The sequence below is a fragment of the Odocoileus virginianus genome, chromosome 11 (genome assembly GCF_023699985.2).
Source record: "Odocoileus virginianus isolate 20LAN1187 ecotype Illinois chromosome 11, Ovbor_1.2, whole genome shotgun sequence".
NCBI lineage: Eukaryota > Metazoa > Chordata > Mammalia > Artiodactyla > Cervidae > Odocoileus > Odocoileus virginianus.
The window spans coordinates 15698573-15715731 of record NC_069684.1 but is presented as its reverse complement, the minus strand read 5'-3'; the positions used below and the strand labels follow the sequence as shown (position 1 = coordinate 15715731).

At 43.9% G+C, this 17159-nt stretch overlaps 1 protein-coding gene across 6 annotated transcripts in view; it reads right to left on the bottom strand.

Annotated features, from left to right (window-relative positions):
- NMNAT2 (nicotinamide nucleotide adenylyltransferase 2) overlaps positions 1–17159 on the bottom strand; it is a 207342-nt gene that overhangs the window by 99516 nt on the left and 90667 nt on the right. The gene's annotated exons all lie outside the window — the stretch shown is intronic.

Genomic DNA, 17159 nt, shown 5'->3' with positions numbered 1-17159 from the left:
CGTGGTCAGCCTTGGTTAGTTTGGGAGGGAAAACTGAGATAAACTTGATACCCTGTAGGCTGGAGGACTTGCTGATAAAGGAAGGAAGGAAAAGAGAAGGAAGACAGAAGGAAAGAAAAGGACCCTCTTTCTATTACCACAGCTTTGTAACTTGAAGTACATGTTAATAAGGTGTCTTTAGTAAGAAATATTGGAGAAGGCAATGGCAACCCACTCCAGTACTCTTGCCTGGAAAATCCCACGGACGGAGGAAACTGGTTGGCTGCAGTCCACAGGGTTGCTGAGTTGGACACGACTGAGCGACTTCACTTTCACTTTTCACTTTCATGCGTTGGAGAAGGAAATGGCAACCCACTCTGGTGTTCTTGCCTGGAGAATCCCAGGGATGGGGAAGCCTGGTGGGCTGCCACCTACGGGGTCATAGAGTCAGACATGACTGAAGCGACTTCGCAGCAGCAGCAGTAAGAAATATACATGTCTGACTTGCTCTATTGAGAAATTCTGAGAATGAACCACCCTATAGACTAGTTATAAAGACTGGTTTCTTTTCTTTTCAATTTAGGTAAACTTAACTATTGCCCTTTAAAAAAAATTAAAAAGCAAATCATTAAAAAGAGAAAGAAGAAAAAAATATGCACATTTGACTTTCAAAGCTCAATGCTAATGTGTCAGAATTCACTTGTGTTATAAGGCTTGATCACAATTCAACTCCCGGAATAGAGTGAATGATTTGAAATCTAGATAAAGACCCTTGGGAGCAGAGTAGAAGGAGTTCTTGATGGACACATTAGAGGGAGTGGCAATAGGAAATGAAAGGAGAAAGGATAATTTCCATTGATTGCATGTCTACCACATGCCACACAGAACATGTAATTTCATTTAATCTTTACAAATAGTATGTATTATTTTCTCTTTCTTACAGCAGAGTGAACTAAGGCTTAGGGAAATTAAATACCTTACTTAAGATCACAAAGCTATTAAGTGGTACAGCTGGGATTTGAACCGTTGAGTGAGCTCGCTCAAGATGCATCGGGAGAGAAAACGTCTCACTTTTAGAATTGTGTCAGCAAAAATGGCAATGAAATCTCCCCATGGAATCTTGTACTGAGCGTGGGGGAGAGGAATGTTTTTGAGAGCCATGTTCCATCATTATTACCAGCTGACCTACCATCACGCAAAATTTCTCTTCTTCTCTTTAGAACAATGTGTCATACTCCAAATCAGCGCTCCAGCACCTGGGGCCCATTTGCTTTGGGTCTTGCTCTTTGCTCAGCCACTTATGTTCATCTGCCATAGATTTCATTTAAAATGACTTGCATTATAATAGAACCTTTTGGAGACAATACTATAACATGGTGGGATTTTCAGACATTCTGATAGCCTTATGGGGCCCTGCGTGCTAAGTTGCTTCAATCAGACTTCATATCATAGCGACACTATGGTAGCCCGCCAGGCCCCTCTGTCCTGGGATTCTCCAGGCAAGAATACTGGAGTGGGTTGCCGTGCCCTCCTCCAGGGGATCTTCCTGACCCAGGGATCAAACCTGCGTCTCTTATGTCACTTGCATTGGCAGACTAGTTCTTTATCACTAGCGCCACCTGGAAAGCCTCATGGGGCCCTAATAGCAGACTATTCTCTCCAAGATAGGCCCAACCTTGCTCTCACAACTCTTCACATGGGCTACATGGTTCAGCTCTTTTCATCAAAGTGGCAAGCACACAGAACCCCGGATAGACAGAAAATGGTGACTAAACAAGCTCCAAGGATGCTGAGGATTCAAAGGGCTGAATCTGTGAAAGTCTGAGCCTCCCTTCCCTGCAGAACTTTAGAAACAATCAGCTACCCATTCCTTTTCCTTTTTTCTTTCTTTGACTGCACTGGGTCATTGTTGCAGGTCTTGGGCTTTCTCTAGCTGCGGCATGCTGACTCTGTATGCCCTGGGGCATGTGGGATCTTAAGTTTCCAGACCAGGGATTGAACCCACATCTCCTGCTTTGGAAAGTGGATTCTTAACCACTGGACCACCAGGGAAGCCCCCAGCTACCCATTCCTGATCTCACTTCTCTCATATCCCCTGCAGCACCTAGGGAAAAAAAAACCTTACCCACCAGGCAGGCGCTAGACACACAAGTACACTGATAGTATCTTGATTGGTTTATCCCTTTCAGTCTGGGGTCTTGGTTGAAAGGACTGAGCCCCCAGAAGCTGGTGACTTCCCCGCTCTTGGCAGCATTCAAGCCAGGGAGGGCTGGGAATAGAGCACTGGGAACTTGTGTTCTAACGTGTTGGACTGGAAGAGCTGCTGGCCTTCTACAGTTGTGCAGGAGGCTCTAGTGCGTGCATGTGTGTGTGCTGTCACTCAGTCGTGTCTGACTCTTTGCGACCCCATGGATGGCAGCCTTAAAGCCCACCACTCTCTGTGAACAGTGCGGTGGACAACGGGGAAAGACACATGATGAGATGGTGCTTCCAGGGCTTCAACTCCAAGACCACATCACCATGTGGAAAATCATCTGAAAATCTATCAAATGCCAAGGAACCATGGTATCACAGGCATTTCTAATCTGAGACATGAAAATGAAGAAATACCATAAGTTTTCAAAGCAGCAGTTGACTCACCCTCATATTACTGGGTTACTGATCTCAAAAAAGAGGTGGCATCACCATTGTTATGGGAACTTCCAGTTTCACTCATTGGTATTCAGGCCTCCAGCTGGGAACATCCTGTTCTGGTCCCTAATTGCAGCTCATGACCTACTTCTATTTGCTTGAGCGAGAGGCCCTGGTGAGATACCTGGGAGTTAGGATGTCCCAAACGCTCACTCTGGAAGTGGCTTCATTCCCCTCCCCGGCAGAGAGCAAGACACATTATTCCATGGTTCAGTGTTGTCATAGTGAAATAAGGATGACAGTGTCAAGCAGTCTCTGGTAAATGTTTCAAGCTAAAGCTTGAAAGGATAGAGCAAGCTCTTCTTTCTTCCCACTAGGTTTGCCAAGCTGGGAACCCAAGCTTGATCAAATTTGCCAGAGCCTTGCCTTCATCTTCAAATAATCTACTGTCCCAGCACATAGCTTAACTAGAAGAGATGGATGGGTGTAGACTGGCTTGAAGATGGAGTTGTGAGAGGAAAAGGGGGGAGGAAGGCTGAGGGGGGTAAAGTTAAGTAACTGTCCATTGGTGTGAACACAAAATTCGCATCCCTTTCTCAGGAAGATCATCAGAACCGCCCCACTGCTCTTCCATCCCACTTAACCTTGGATCATCCTTAACATTTTCCTTTCCTCCTCTCTCTCCCATCTCTAATCCTTCACCAAATGCTATCAATTTTACTTCCAAACAGTATCCCAGATTTACTTCCTCCTCTTCACACAGTGGTAATAAGTCACATTTTAAAACCCTGAATCAGAACGTACCATTTTTCCGTTAAACAAAGGCTTCCTACTGTACTTAGCGTGTAACCTACAGCCTTTCTGCTCGTCCACCAGGTCCTGATGACCTCTCTTGGCTCCTGCCCCTTTGGTTTTGCCTCAACAGCTCTTGCACCACCCACTGTGCCCCAGCCACGCTGGGCTCCTTGCTCCAACTCACCATGCACCCTTCCTCCTCATGGCCCCCATATCGACCCCCCACTCTTTCCTTCCTGTTCACCTTCAGATTTCAGTTTAAATGCGCTTTTCTCAGAGAGGACTTCTAAGACTCTTCCAGTCTGAGTGAAGACCCTGTACTTGACTCTCCCAGAACTCCCAATATTTCTCCCCCAGAGAAAGTATCACACTTCGTCATTATGTACTAGAGGTTCTCTAAAGGTAGTTTCTAGGGACTTCCCTTGTGGTCCAATGGCTAAGATTCTACACTCCCAATGCAGTGGGCACAGGTCTGACCCCTGGTCAGGGAACTAGATTCCACATGCTGCAACAAAATATCCCACATTCCACAACAAAGATAGATCACTTGTGCTACAACTAAGACCTAGTGAATAAACTAAGACCTAGCCAAATAAAAAACAAACAAACAAAAACAAAAACAAAAAGAAAACAAATATAGCTTCTAGACTGACAGTGTCAGCATTGCCTGGAAACTCATTAGAAAACGCAAATGATTGGGCCCCACTCCAGACCTACCGAATCGGAAACTGAGGGTGGGCCTTGAATCTGTGTTCTACCAAACAATTCGTGGGAGACTAATGCACACTAAGCTTTGAAGGCCAGAACTCTGGTGCTCTTCCTGCCACAAGGTGATTGACATCTGTCTCCCCCACTTGACTGAAAACCCCATGAGCTCAGAGCCTGGCACAGAGCAGGTGCTTAATACAACTTTGGTGAATGAATGAATTCATAAATGTGTGTTATATGGATTGGCTGGGAGGGGTGCCAAGAAGGCCCAGATCAGAAAGGTAGCCCTGGTCTGGGCTCCCACAGCTTGCTCTGTCCAAGACCTCAATGGTGAATTCACCAGCCAGGCCCCAGCTCCTGTCCGGCTCACAGTGTTTTGGGACCCACTGAGGTTACAGTGTTCTAACCCATGGAGTCCCTGCTGTAGACACAACACATCCGCTGACCTTCTTCCAGTCTCAGGTACTTGAAAAGACTTTGGACAACATTTTTCTCTATACATTTTTTGAAAAAAAAAAAGAAAAAAACACACGTTTTCTTTTATATTGGCATATAGCCGGTTAACAATGCTGCAGGTGGAGAGCAAAGGGACTCAGCCATACACACACATGTATCTGTGCCCCCTCAAGCTCCCCTCCCAGCCAGGCTGCCACAGAACATTATGTGGTAGCAGCTCCCATTCACTATACATTCTAAATCCTTCTTTTGGAAACCTCAGAGCTCCCCTGAGGGTAGAGTGGGTTGAGCTTAGTCTTTTGAGAGCACTGCTTCCTGCCTAAAAGGCAGAACCAATGAAGAATTGCTTCCAGAGAGGCTAAGTATCTATTACGAAGCACATGGGACAGTCAACTCCCAAGAGCTGGCATGTGCCGAGCACTCACTATGTATCCGACACTATCAAGAGATGCACAATTCCATACGATCCTCAGAATGATGCAATGAAGTGGGCTATTACTCCACTTTACTGATTTTTAATGAACCTTAATGAGATTAAATACCTTGTTTTACACCACTCCTTTAGCAGTGGTAGAGCCAGGACTTTAACCTAGTTCTGTCCAAACACTCCTCATTCTTAACCCATTACATTATACAATTCCCCGTAAGACAGAGAGAGCCACAGACTCTTAGAGCCACTTCTGGTGAGCAACCAGCATGTTGAGTGCATTTCATTGGCTCCAAAGGCTTTCCAATTAGTAATACTAGGGAGTGCCGCAGGGTGCCAGGGTACCACCCAGCCAGTGTGTAGTTAAGCACGTACCTGCTAAATTACAGAGTACAGAACTGTAGCATCATCACCATGGGTATTTGACCCAGACCTCAAACATTTTGATTAAACTTGTGCTCAGACCAGACTCCCATTAGACCACAGACCCCACTAAGCCCATGCCAGAGACAAGACCCGCTGGATCAACCTTGAGCCTGAAACAACTGGTTAAGGATATCTGTGTTCACAGTATACACACAAGCAGAGTTAACTAGCAAGGAGGTGAGAAATGTTCACCTTTGGAGGGTGCTAAAATTCCTTCAAGCTGCCAGGGGGATATTTATGGCAGTGGAAGATGGCATTTTCTAGATTAAACTGGACGTGTCTGAAAATTGGCCTCTAAAACCCAAGCAACTTTTCACTAACAAAAGTCAGGTCTATGGTTACAACACACAGCCAATATTCCATTCAGCTTTAGTGCCCTGAGTGGTCTGGGTCTCTGCCACGTGCTACCGATAATATAAAAATGAATAAGACACATCCCCACCCTCATAAAGTTTATGATTGACGACACGTGATGTTTATGGGGGCAGTGGGCAGAACAGAGGGTAGAGGACATTGGTGAGGACAGAACAAGTGCACTGAAATAATCGAGGTGCCAGAACCTAGGTGCCCAGGCCATGTGCTTGGGTGGCCAAGGGAGGGGAGACATCAAGTGTGATAGAATGTTGCAGGGGAGCCCTCATGAAGAACGTGACTTTCTGAGCTGGGCTCTGAAGGAAGAAAGAGGAAAAGGCACAAGCAAAGCACAAAGGTGAAGACACTGCAAACATACTCTGCAAGATCTTGAGCTGAGGGTCCTGCCTGAGAACAGAGAACTGGAGAGCAAGCCAGAGCAGAAGGGGAGCGGATCAGAGAAAATAGCAGGGAACACCTGCCCTGTCATTCTCTGCCTCCATCACTTGGTCTGAGATTTCAGTTTCCTAAACATGCTAGGTCTAAACTGTTTCCAGAGTCTCCCAACATGCCAAGAAGGCACAGTTTTCTTCTTTTTCTGCTGTCTCATGTTCCTATCCTCCTTTCTGGATGGCAGCAAACTGAAAGATTAAGGGAACACACTCAAGCTCATGCATGCCCCCTGCCAAACCACTGCTAACTCACTCAGGCATGAATGAGCCAAAGGCAGCAGCATCCAATGATGCAGGGGACGGGGAATGAGCAGACGTGACATCGGCTGTCTCGGCCACTAGCTCTGTGGAACCTTGGGCAAATGACCTAAACTTTTAGTTCTCAGTTTCATCAATTGTAACAGGAGGGTTAGATCAAGTAATTGTGGAGGTCTTTTCCCATTATGAGATTTTCTGGCTCCTTCCATTTTATCATTTGCAGTCTCTTTAAGGAGGACCAATACCTTCTTTCTGAAGTGAATTATCACATAATCAAAACAAGATTAATAGCATAAATAAAATGCCTAAGGGTTGGGAATAGAAGGGAGGAGCTCAAATGACTTGAATACAATAGTGGCGGGTCAGTCCATAATTGAAGGAATGTATGTGCATCGTAATACAGAACTATGCAAGTGTCAATAGGAACAGACCTTGTGCAAGCAGGCTGGCAGAAAACAGCTGGACAAAAATGGTACGATTAAAGTGGCATTGTTGGTCGAGTTGTTCAAATATAGAATTTTCTTTCTAACTTGATTTATCTTTGAAAAAGGTACACCTGTTGCAGAACAGTCTTGTGGTTGCCAAGAGGAAGGGGAGGAGGAAGAAGGGGAATTGGGAGTATGGGGTTAGTAGATGCAAACTGTTACATTTAGAATAGATAAACAACAAGGTCCTACTGTATAGCACAGAGATTTATACCCAAATCTCCTGGGATAAACCATAAAATGGAAAAACAATATTAAAAGAGAATGTGTATTTGTGTATAAGTGAGTCACTGCGGTATAGCAGACATTAGCACAACACTGTAAATCAACAATACTTCAATAAAAAAATAAAAACAAAACAAAAATGTACAACTATTAATGGGATTTCTAGGTGGCTCAGTGGTAAAGAATCTGCCTGCAGTACAGGAAACACAGGTTCGATCCCTGGGTTGGGAAGATCCCCTGGAGGAGGAAACAGCAGCCCACTCCAGTATTCTTGCCTAGAGAATCCCATGGAGAGAGGAGCCTGGTGGGCTACAGTCCATGGGGTCACAAAGAGTTGGAAACAACTACAAACATACATGATTATTAATATCAATTATAAATTATATGAAACTGACTTTATCATGCGGTTCATTTTATGATATAACTTTAATAATTCTATAACATCTCCCTAAAAGGCCCTTTTTTTGGAAGTGGGAGGCAGGGCATATCCTGGGTCCCTTCAGGCCTCTCCAATGCCACACTTATGGACACACCACGTTAGTAAAATGAGAACTTCTTCACGACACACATACGGTGCCGCCATTCAGAACCTTTCCATAAGAAATTGTGGAACTCTCCGGAGCTGGAAATCCCTTCTTTTTCCCATCACCCACCCAACAGACAGGAAAGAGAAGAAGACACAGTGGTATGTGAGCCAGCAGATTTGTTCATCAGTGGGAACGACATCTCAGCCCATCGCCCTGTCTGTGCGCTGTGAGATGAGAACAGAAGGCCCTGCAGCTGCCAGCCATTTTTGTCTCTTCATTTCTTGAATCAGTTTATATCTTGAACCATGTGAGTTCTGAACTCTGCCCTTTCCCTGTGTGAGGCTGCGCTGGCCTTGGGTGAAGCTTTTTTCAAGCAGAGGCGAGCAAGACAGAAGGCATCTGTGCCGTGTGTAAGGGATATGCGACCTGGAGCCAGCTCAGGGCTGGTGGGAACTTCCTCCCTCCTGCCCCTTGCCAACATCTGGCTCAGCAGTGGGAGAGGAGAAATGGGGAGATGCGTGACCCAGAGGCCAGCTTAGGTGGGACACAGCTGTGGTTTATCGGCAGGAAGCACTGGGAGGCGTGTGTTCTCAGGACTTTAGCCTAGATTCGAACATCTACTGGTTATTCTTCCCTGCAGAGAAATCTGCAAGATAAAGAGTGGGTTTTTAAAATATATATTTATTTATTTATTTGGCTGTGCCAAGTCTTAGTTGTGGCGTGTGGGATCTGGTTTCCTGACCAGGGATCAAACCCTGGCCCCCTGTATTGGAAGCGCAAAGTGTTAAGCCACTGGATCACCAGGGAATCCAAAGACACTGGTTCTGCTGACAACACTGAGGCAGCTTTCTTCCTGTGTCTTTGTTGTCCGCCCAAGCAGACCCTTGTCCTTATATAAAGTTACGTGTAAAACACTGAATTTTTGCTGACTTTGGACTCTTCTCTGATGGGCTGTTAAGTCTAAATGAATTAAGTAGCTTCACATGCTCCTGGGTTCTTCCACAGAGAGATGGGTCACCCTGCTGTACCTTGTCTGTATCTCTCTATCAAACTTCACACTTTGTTTCCCAGAAGCCTATATGATTCATTTCAGGTCAAAGCTAATTTGATCTCCCCAAATCCTTGGAACAGAAGAAATATGAAACCCATTTCAGAGATGAGAAAGCTAAATCTCAGCTAAGGAAAAGAACCTTGTAAGAGCTGATAGGGAAAACTGGGACAGGCAGATCCCCCCCGCACCTCAGCCCAGGGTGAGACGGTGGAGACACCTTGTCTTTTCCTATCTGTAAGAAAGCTGGCTGCTCACTTCTTCCTTTCTTTCCTAAGCCTCAGGTTCCACCCATTATCAAAATTCTCAGACTCCTATATCCACAAGTCTCCCCATCACCCTTGAATCTCTTAGAGGAAGGACCTGCTTGTAAAGTCCTTTCTAAGTATCACTGATCTAAGGATACCCAGCAGGCAGGAATCTGAGCAGTGCCCTCAGCAGAGCTGAGGTCTAAAAAAGCTTGCCAGGTCATCTATCAAGATCAAATTACAAGCAAATTTGCCCCTAATGAAAAACAGGCTGAAGGAGCAAGGTGAGTGAGTCTGTAAAACTGGCGCTATGCCTGCTCCTCACTGCAAAGGCTCCGGTTTGTGGGTTGCATATAGAAGACCAACTTTGGGTTTCTGGAGAATTCAATAAACACAGATGTCCCAGGTTTTGATCTGTGTTTTTTCCCCAAGTACAAGTGCTCTTTTCTTGGTGGAAGCACTTTTATCTGCTGTGTTTTCTTTTATTTTAAAAAAAAGTAATGCATGATTGTAAAGAATTCAAACATAAAAATAACAGAGAGTGAAAATATCCTTCCTCTTTCTTTACCCAACCCATTCCCCAGAGATAATCACTACATCCACTGTAAATCTTGGAGAAGACTCTCTGCCCTTTTGGTGATGGTCCCTAACCTCAGAGCCATGACCACCTGCACGTGTGCAGAAGAGGCAATACTAATAATATACGCTCTGCACATTGAGATTTCACTCTGTGCTGTGTGCTGTTGGAAGCATTTTTGCCTGCACAGCTTATTCAATCTGCATGACATCCCCCCAGGCTGGCAAGATTCAAACTCTGGCATCTGAATCCTGGATCTGGGCTGGACAGAGATCACTCCACCACCGCACGTGTCATTCCCGTCCTTGTGATGTCCGGGCTGAGGCAGACATTGCTTGATCTTGACTCTTCAATCCAACCCTCAGCTTTGGAGTCAGACAAATCTTGGTATATTCCGTCTCTAGCACTCATGAGCTCTGTGACTCTGGGCAGATCCTTTAACCTCTACGAACCTCAGTTTTCTCATTTGTAAAACAGGAGACTTGTCTGTGAGAGAAGAAAGGTAAGAAATGCTAACACCATTAACAAAATACCTAGTACACTCTTGTTGTGTGCTAAGTTGCTTCAGTTGCATCCAGCTCTTTGTGATCCCATAGACTGGGACCCACAACGTTCCTCTATCCATGGGATTCTCCAGGCAAGAATACTGGAGTGGGTTGTCATTTCCTCCTCCAGGGTATCTTCCCAACCCAGGGATCAAACCCGCGTCTTTTATGTCTTCTGCATTGGCAGGCAGGTTCTCCACCACTAGCGCCACCTGGGAGGTTGTACACTCTACATTCTAGATGTTCAATAAATTTTTTTTGATGTGGACCATTTTTTTTAAAGTCTTTATTGAATTTGTTACAATATTGCTTCATCTTTATGTTTTTTTTTTTCCTTTGATGCCTAGGCGTGTGATATTTAAGCTCTTGGACCAGGGATTGAACCCATGCCCCTTCATTGGGAAACAAAGTCTTAACCACTGGACTGTCAGGGAAGTCGCTTGATAAATATTTCTTAACGAATATTTGTTCAAATCAACGTGGCAACAGTGGATCCTCTCACTAGGTTTACTTTTATTATACTATTGTGTTGATATCATAAATAATAGGCTGTTGTCTCCTACTGACAGTACACTCCTTGCACCTTAATCTCTGTGAGAGATATTAAGATTATTTGTATTGAGTGATGTATCTCATACCAGAGACAAAAGAGACATCTTTTTGTTACAGTTATTGTTTACTATTTCTTAAAAAATTTTTACTGGAGTATAGTTGATTTACAATGTTGTGTTAGTTTCAGGCGTATAGCAAAGTGAATCAGCTATACATATACATATATCCACTCTTTTTTTCTTTTTTTAGAGTCGGTTCCCATATAGCCCATTAAGGAGTATTGAGTAGAGTTCCCTTGCTATCCAGTAGGTCTTTACTAGTTACGTGTTTTACACCTAGTAGCGGGTACAGATCAATCCCACTCTCCCAGTTTACCCTCCCCTCCCTACTCCCTGGCAACCAGAATTTTGTTTTCTACATCTGTGACCATTCTTTCTTTTTTTGGCTATTTATCAAGAATTCCATTTGCAAGCCTGTCACATATGGACACTCCCAGCAAGTGTCCTATTGGTCATTTTATTGTTAAATCCTAAATCTTGGCAGCATGTGCCCAATGAGTTAGGGTTTTTCCAAGTATGCTACCTGACACTTGCTTAAGCCAATCTGGCCTCAGATATATATTGTTACAACAACTTTATTGAGATGTAACTTGTTTACCATGAAATTCACTCTGAATTTTAAAGTGTACAAATCAGGGGGTTTAGTGTGTTCACAAAGTTGGGCAACTATCACCACTATCTAATTCTAGCAGCTTTTCATCACTGGGAAAAAAAATTCCATACTCCTCAGCAGTCACTCTCCATCCCTCCTGCCCACTAACCCCTGGCAGCCATTCATCTACTTTCTGTCTCTGTGGATCTGCCCATTTTGGACACTTCATATGAATGAAATCGTATAATATGTGGCCTTTTGTGACTGGTTGCTTTCACTTAGCATGTTTTTGAGGTTCCTTTATGATGCAACATATACTAGTATGTCATTTCTTTTATGGCTGAATAGCATTCCATTATATAGCATAATACCTTTATTTATACATTTATCAGTTCAGTTCAGTTGCCCAGTCATGTCCAACTCTTTGCGATCCCATGGATCCCTAGCATGCCAGGCTTCCCTGTCCATCACCAACTCCCCGAGCTTGCTCAAACTCATGTCCATTGAGTCTGTGATGCCATCCAACCATCTCATCCTCTGCCGCCCCCTTCTCTTCCTGCCTTCAATTTTCCCCAGCATCAGGGTCTTTTCTAATGAGTCAGTTCTTTGCATCAGGTAGCCAAAGTAGTGGAGCTTCAGTTTCACCATCAGTCCTTCCAATGAATATTCAGGACTGATTTCCTTTAGTATTGACTGCTTTGATCTCCTTGCAGTCAAAGGGACTCTGAAGAGTCTTCTCCAACACACAGTTCAAAAGCATCAATTCTTTGGCACTCAGCCTTCTTTATGGTCCAACTGTCACATTCATACATGACTACTGGAAAAACCATAGTTCTGACCAGATGGACCTCTGTCAGCAAAGTAACATCTCTGCTTTATAATATGCTGTCTAGGTTTGTCATAGTTTTTCCTCCAAGGAGCAAGCGTCTTTTCTTTTAGCCATTCTAGTGGGTGTGAAATGGGATCTCACTGTGGTTTTGACTTATATTTTCCAAATAACTAGTAATGGTGAGCATATTGCATGAGCTAAATGGCCATTTGCATATCTTCTTTGGAAAAATGTCTATTTAAACACTTAAAATGTGGCTTATTTGTTGGCCTCAAGTATTTTTGTAACAGCTATTGCATGTATGCAAGGATCACAGGTTTACCTGTGTTTGACCTATACTTGATTCTGACTCCGTCATTTATATATGTGACCTCAAGCAAGATTACTTCATTTCTCTGACGTGTTAGTTGCTCAGTCGTGTCTGACTCTTTGCAACTCCACGGACTGTAGCCCGTCCATGGAATTCCCCAGGCAAGAATACTTGAGTAGCTTGCCATTTCCTACTCCATTCATTTCTTTCAACCTTAGCTTGATTATCCATAAGAAGGGGATCCACACTTCTCTCCCAAGACTGTTTTGAGGAGCAAATGAGATGTAGAAGCATCAAGCAAAGATTGGGGTACCCAACAGACACTCAAAAATTTGTTAGACCCTTTTATCACTCCACCCACATCTTAGAAATGTTTTCCCTTAGGAAGATAGTATTTGACCCTGATGGAGTTTGAGTAAGCTCCAGGAGTTGGTGATGGACAGGGAAGCCTGGCGTGCTGCAGTCCATGGTGTCTCAAGGAGTCAAACATGACTGAGCGACTGAATTGAACTGAACTGAACTGAACTGGACCAAGTTCAGCATGGCCAGTGGAGTGGACTGAAGTCTAAAAGGCAGGGCCTCCAGCTGGAAAAAGTCAGTGAGTTTTCTATGAGTTTTTAACACACACAACAACGTCTCCACTTTGGGGTGAGGGGTGACATGGCCTTGCTGACCTCTGCATGAGATAATCTGAACAAATATAAGCCATCTCAGTAACCTAAAAAATAAGACAGAGACAGTTATAAAAGAGGGATTGTAACCCCTTCTGTCAGCACCAGTACTCTGTAAAACCATCCTAGTATTGAATAGTAAAGAGTTTAAGAACGGGTGGCTTGAGAGGTTTGGGTAACATGACATTCAGAGTCTGCCTTTTCATAAGAGCAAGTCTGACTCTTATTAACAGTCTGGTAATGCGCAAGGCCTGTCATTTGTTCTTTCTCTAATGAATGGATAGACTGTTTAATTTCCTGATGGGCAACCTAGTAATTTTAGTCTCGCGCACCAAGTCTTTGTCTGGCTTGTTCCATGTGCATAAAAACAACCTTCTTCCTCTTGCTATCATGTGCTGTTTTTCTTCCCATTATAGCTCAGCTCAAAGGCCATTTCCTGCAAGCAGTCTTCTCTATTAGGGGAGTATAAGCCCTGAAGGAGTGGTCAGGCTGATGAATGCACTCTGTTATTAATCCTGTACTCACTGATTGAGTATGTATTATGGGTAAGACATCATGCTGTGTCCTGGGAAAGGAATATGATATAGTGTGTGCCTTCAAAGGCTCACAATGTGTTGGATAAAATGGATGTATAAACAGATATTTACAAATAATATCATGTTTCAATGATTACCACAAAGTGATTTTTATCACCACAGCATAGGGAGTAGAGTTTGCAAGAATAGTAGACTCTAAAGTTTCATCTTTGTTCAGATGTCCTTTGGGCAACCCCTTCATTGACATACAAGCATTAGCAGGGAAGACAAAAACGTACACATTTTTTTCATTTTTCTGTGTCAAAGCATACTTTGGATAAAGGAACCCGCAGAGAAGAAACAAAACAAAATAGATTTTAAATATTATTTCTCTAAATAGAAAAATAAAAGGAGAAATCACAGGAAAGTATTACAATCGATTTATGGTATTGTTTTGTTATGTATAAGTAACAGCTGCAGGGAGAAATTTAGGCAAGGAGAGAACAATGTCATTTTCAACGTCCCCCAGAACCTGACAGAGGCTTTCCTGTAACCCCGTGTACAGGGGCCTCAGCATTCTCTAGACTTCCTTCTGCTCACATTTAAAATGAAGAGGTTGAACCAGCAAGTCTTGACAATTCCTGATGGTTCTGAGAGCCTATGAATCAGAGTGGGCAGCCTATTCATGGGTTTATTTTTAGATGGGAGAAAGGAAGAAAATATGAATAGCAGGAAAAATGGAGGTGTCTTAATGTTTATTTGGATATAGAGGGCAGTGAAGGAGGAAGAATGACACGTTCATTGCTTTTCTTCCTGAGTGGTGGGTCAGAACCACACAACCGGAACACAGAGCCTGATGGAAACAGAGAGGAAGCTCAGGAAAATGAGGAACTGAGGAAGACAGGCATCGGGTCAAGGCAGCATCATTTTTCTAGATTAGGAAACATTCAACCAATTGTAGTAACCAGGCTCTAATGTGATAGAAAAGATGTGGATATCAAGAATAGTTTTTTCCAAAAAAAAAAAAAAAAGAATAGTTTTTTTCTAAATTAAAGGACAATGGCAGGTGGCCAGCAGCCCCCGAAAGATGTCCAGGACAATGTGCTATATAAACCCTGGGAAGCAGCTCCCTGGGGGATGCTGGTCACGATGTTTGTGTAGCAAGGGCTGGATGAGGCAGGATGCCAATAGCACTCTGCAGGCAGAGACGGAAGACAAACCACCCCTGACTCATACCTCCAACTGAAATAACACCTTGGGCCAGCCAAGCCTTTCCCTCTCCATCGAGAATGTTTCATCCTCTTATGTCTTTTGATCACATACATCAGATTCTTATTCTCTCTGCTGCATCACTACACCTGGGTTAAAGTACAACTGTCAAAACAATTAGTGTCCCCTTATAAAGATTCTAAAGAAATACCTCCCAGTCTAACAACTACAAACATGGCACACAGTACCGTTTTATGCCCTAACCCATCCTTCTGGCCTCATTGATTTATTCTCCCATGCAAGTTTTCATTCATTTATTCATTCAGTACTGAGCTTCTAAAGCTGTGGACCTTGGGCAAGTCACTTCACCTCTCTGTATCCCAGCTTTTCATCTGCAAATGGAATCATGGTAGCTATATTATAGCTGTTAGAATTAAGTGAGTTATCATATGAGTAGTGCTTAGAACAGTGCTTGGCACACACTAAGCACCATATAAGCATTATATTTTATCATTGTTATTATTCATTCATCTTACTACTATGCAACAGGATAGCTAAGCACTGTGCTATCTTAGAGACTCCAAGATGTGCCTTCAAAGAGCGCACTGTGGCCCAAAGTAAACAGCCCTGTAAAAAGTAATATCATCATTATTAATATTGAAAGGAAATGTACTTTACACATGACCAGGAGAAAGAATTGAATGGAGAGTAACAGAAGAGATATCAGAGGTGAGAGAGGGGAGAGACTGATGTGGGCACGGGGATAGATGAGGGTGCCATTGATACATGCGGCGTGAGCTGATGGAGAGACACTCGAGTCAGATGGATTCCCAGATTCTATGCTAAGATGAGAGACTTGGAATAAAGACATCAATTTGGGAGTCACTGAAAGGTAAACAATAGCAGGAGGGAATGAGAGACAGCAAGAGGAGAGAACCCAAGATGGAACCCTGAGAGGGACATTTTCATGAAAAGACAAGTAGAGAAAGAGAAACCTTCAGAGGACACTGAGATGAAACTAAGAGTAAGTAGGAGGAAAACCCAAAGAGTGACAGCAAAGAGATTTCTGGAGAGGGGAGTTTCAACAAGAAGCGTGTGATCGGTAGTGTCAAGAAGACTGAGAGTCCGTGGGATTTAGCACCAAGGAGGCCACTACGAGACTTCCACCTTCGGGGAAGGTGGAGGGACCACATCCATTCCTGCGTGAGTCCAGATGTGGGTGGAGGTGAAGTGGCTACAATGAGGTATGACTGTCCTAGAACCTGGCAGCTCAGGTAGGGAGGAAAAGGAGCGAGCAGCTGGAGAGGGAGGCAGGCTAGAGGAATCTCCCTCCCACCTCTCCCCTCTTCCCTCCTGATAGCTCAGGGTCCAGCCACAGTGAAGCGTAGAAAATGCCGTGCTCTGAACATGCTGTGTCATTTGTAACTTCATGCATTTTTCAAGGCATTGTGGTAAAATATATATAACATAAGATTTGCCACTTTGACCATTTTTAAGTGTGCACAGTTCAGTGGCATTAGGACCACTCACATCATTACACAACCATCACCACCACTCATCTCCCGGACGTTTTCATCCTCCCCAGCTGAAACTCCATCCCCATTAAACAGGAGCTGCCCATTCCCTTCCACCCCAGCCCCTGATAACCACCGCTCTACTATTTGTCTACAGTTTTGACTACGCTAGGCACCTCATACATGGGCTTTCCTGGTGACTCAGACAGTGAAGGATCTGCCTGCAGTGTGGGAGGCCTGCGTTCAACCCCTGGGTGGGGGAGATCCCCTGGCACCTCATATAGGGTGGAATCATACATCTGTCCTGCTGGGACCGGTTTAGTTCAGCACGTCTTCAGTGTTCATCCATGTCATAGCGTGTGTCTGAATGTCTTTTTAAGGCTGAATAATATTCCATTGTATGTATGTGTACACCACAATTTGTCCATTAATGGACATGCTGTTTGCTTCCATCTTGTTGGTTCTTGAAAATGCTTCTATAAACATGGGTGTACGGAGTACCATTCCTGTCTCCTTTTCCTTTTATAGCTCTCACTATCTCAATGATCCCCCACCCGGAAGGAGCTTACAAACCGGGAAATTAAGCTCCTCACACGGTTATTTTCCTTATGTTCTTAAATTGTAGCTGCTTATACTCTTAGTACAAAGGGTCTAATATTTAATTTTGCTTTTAAAAATGGGTGTACAAATATCTGTTTGAGTTCCTGATTTAGCTCCTTTGGGTATACACCTACAAGTGGAATTGCTGGATCAAACTGTAATTCACTGTT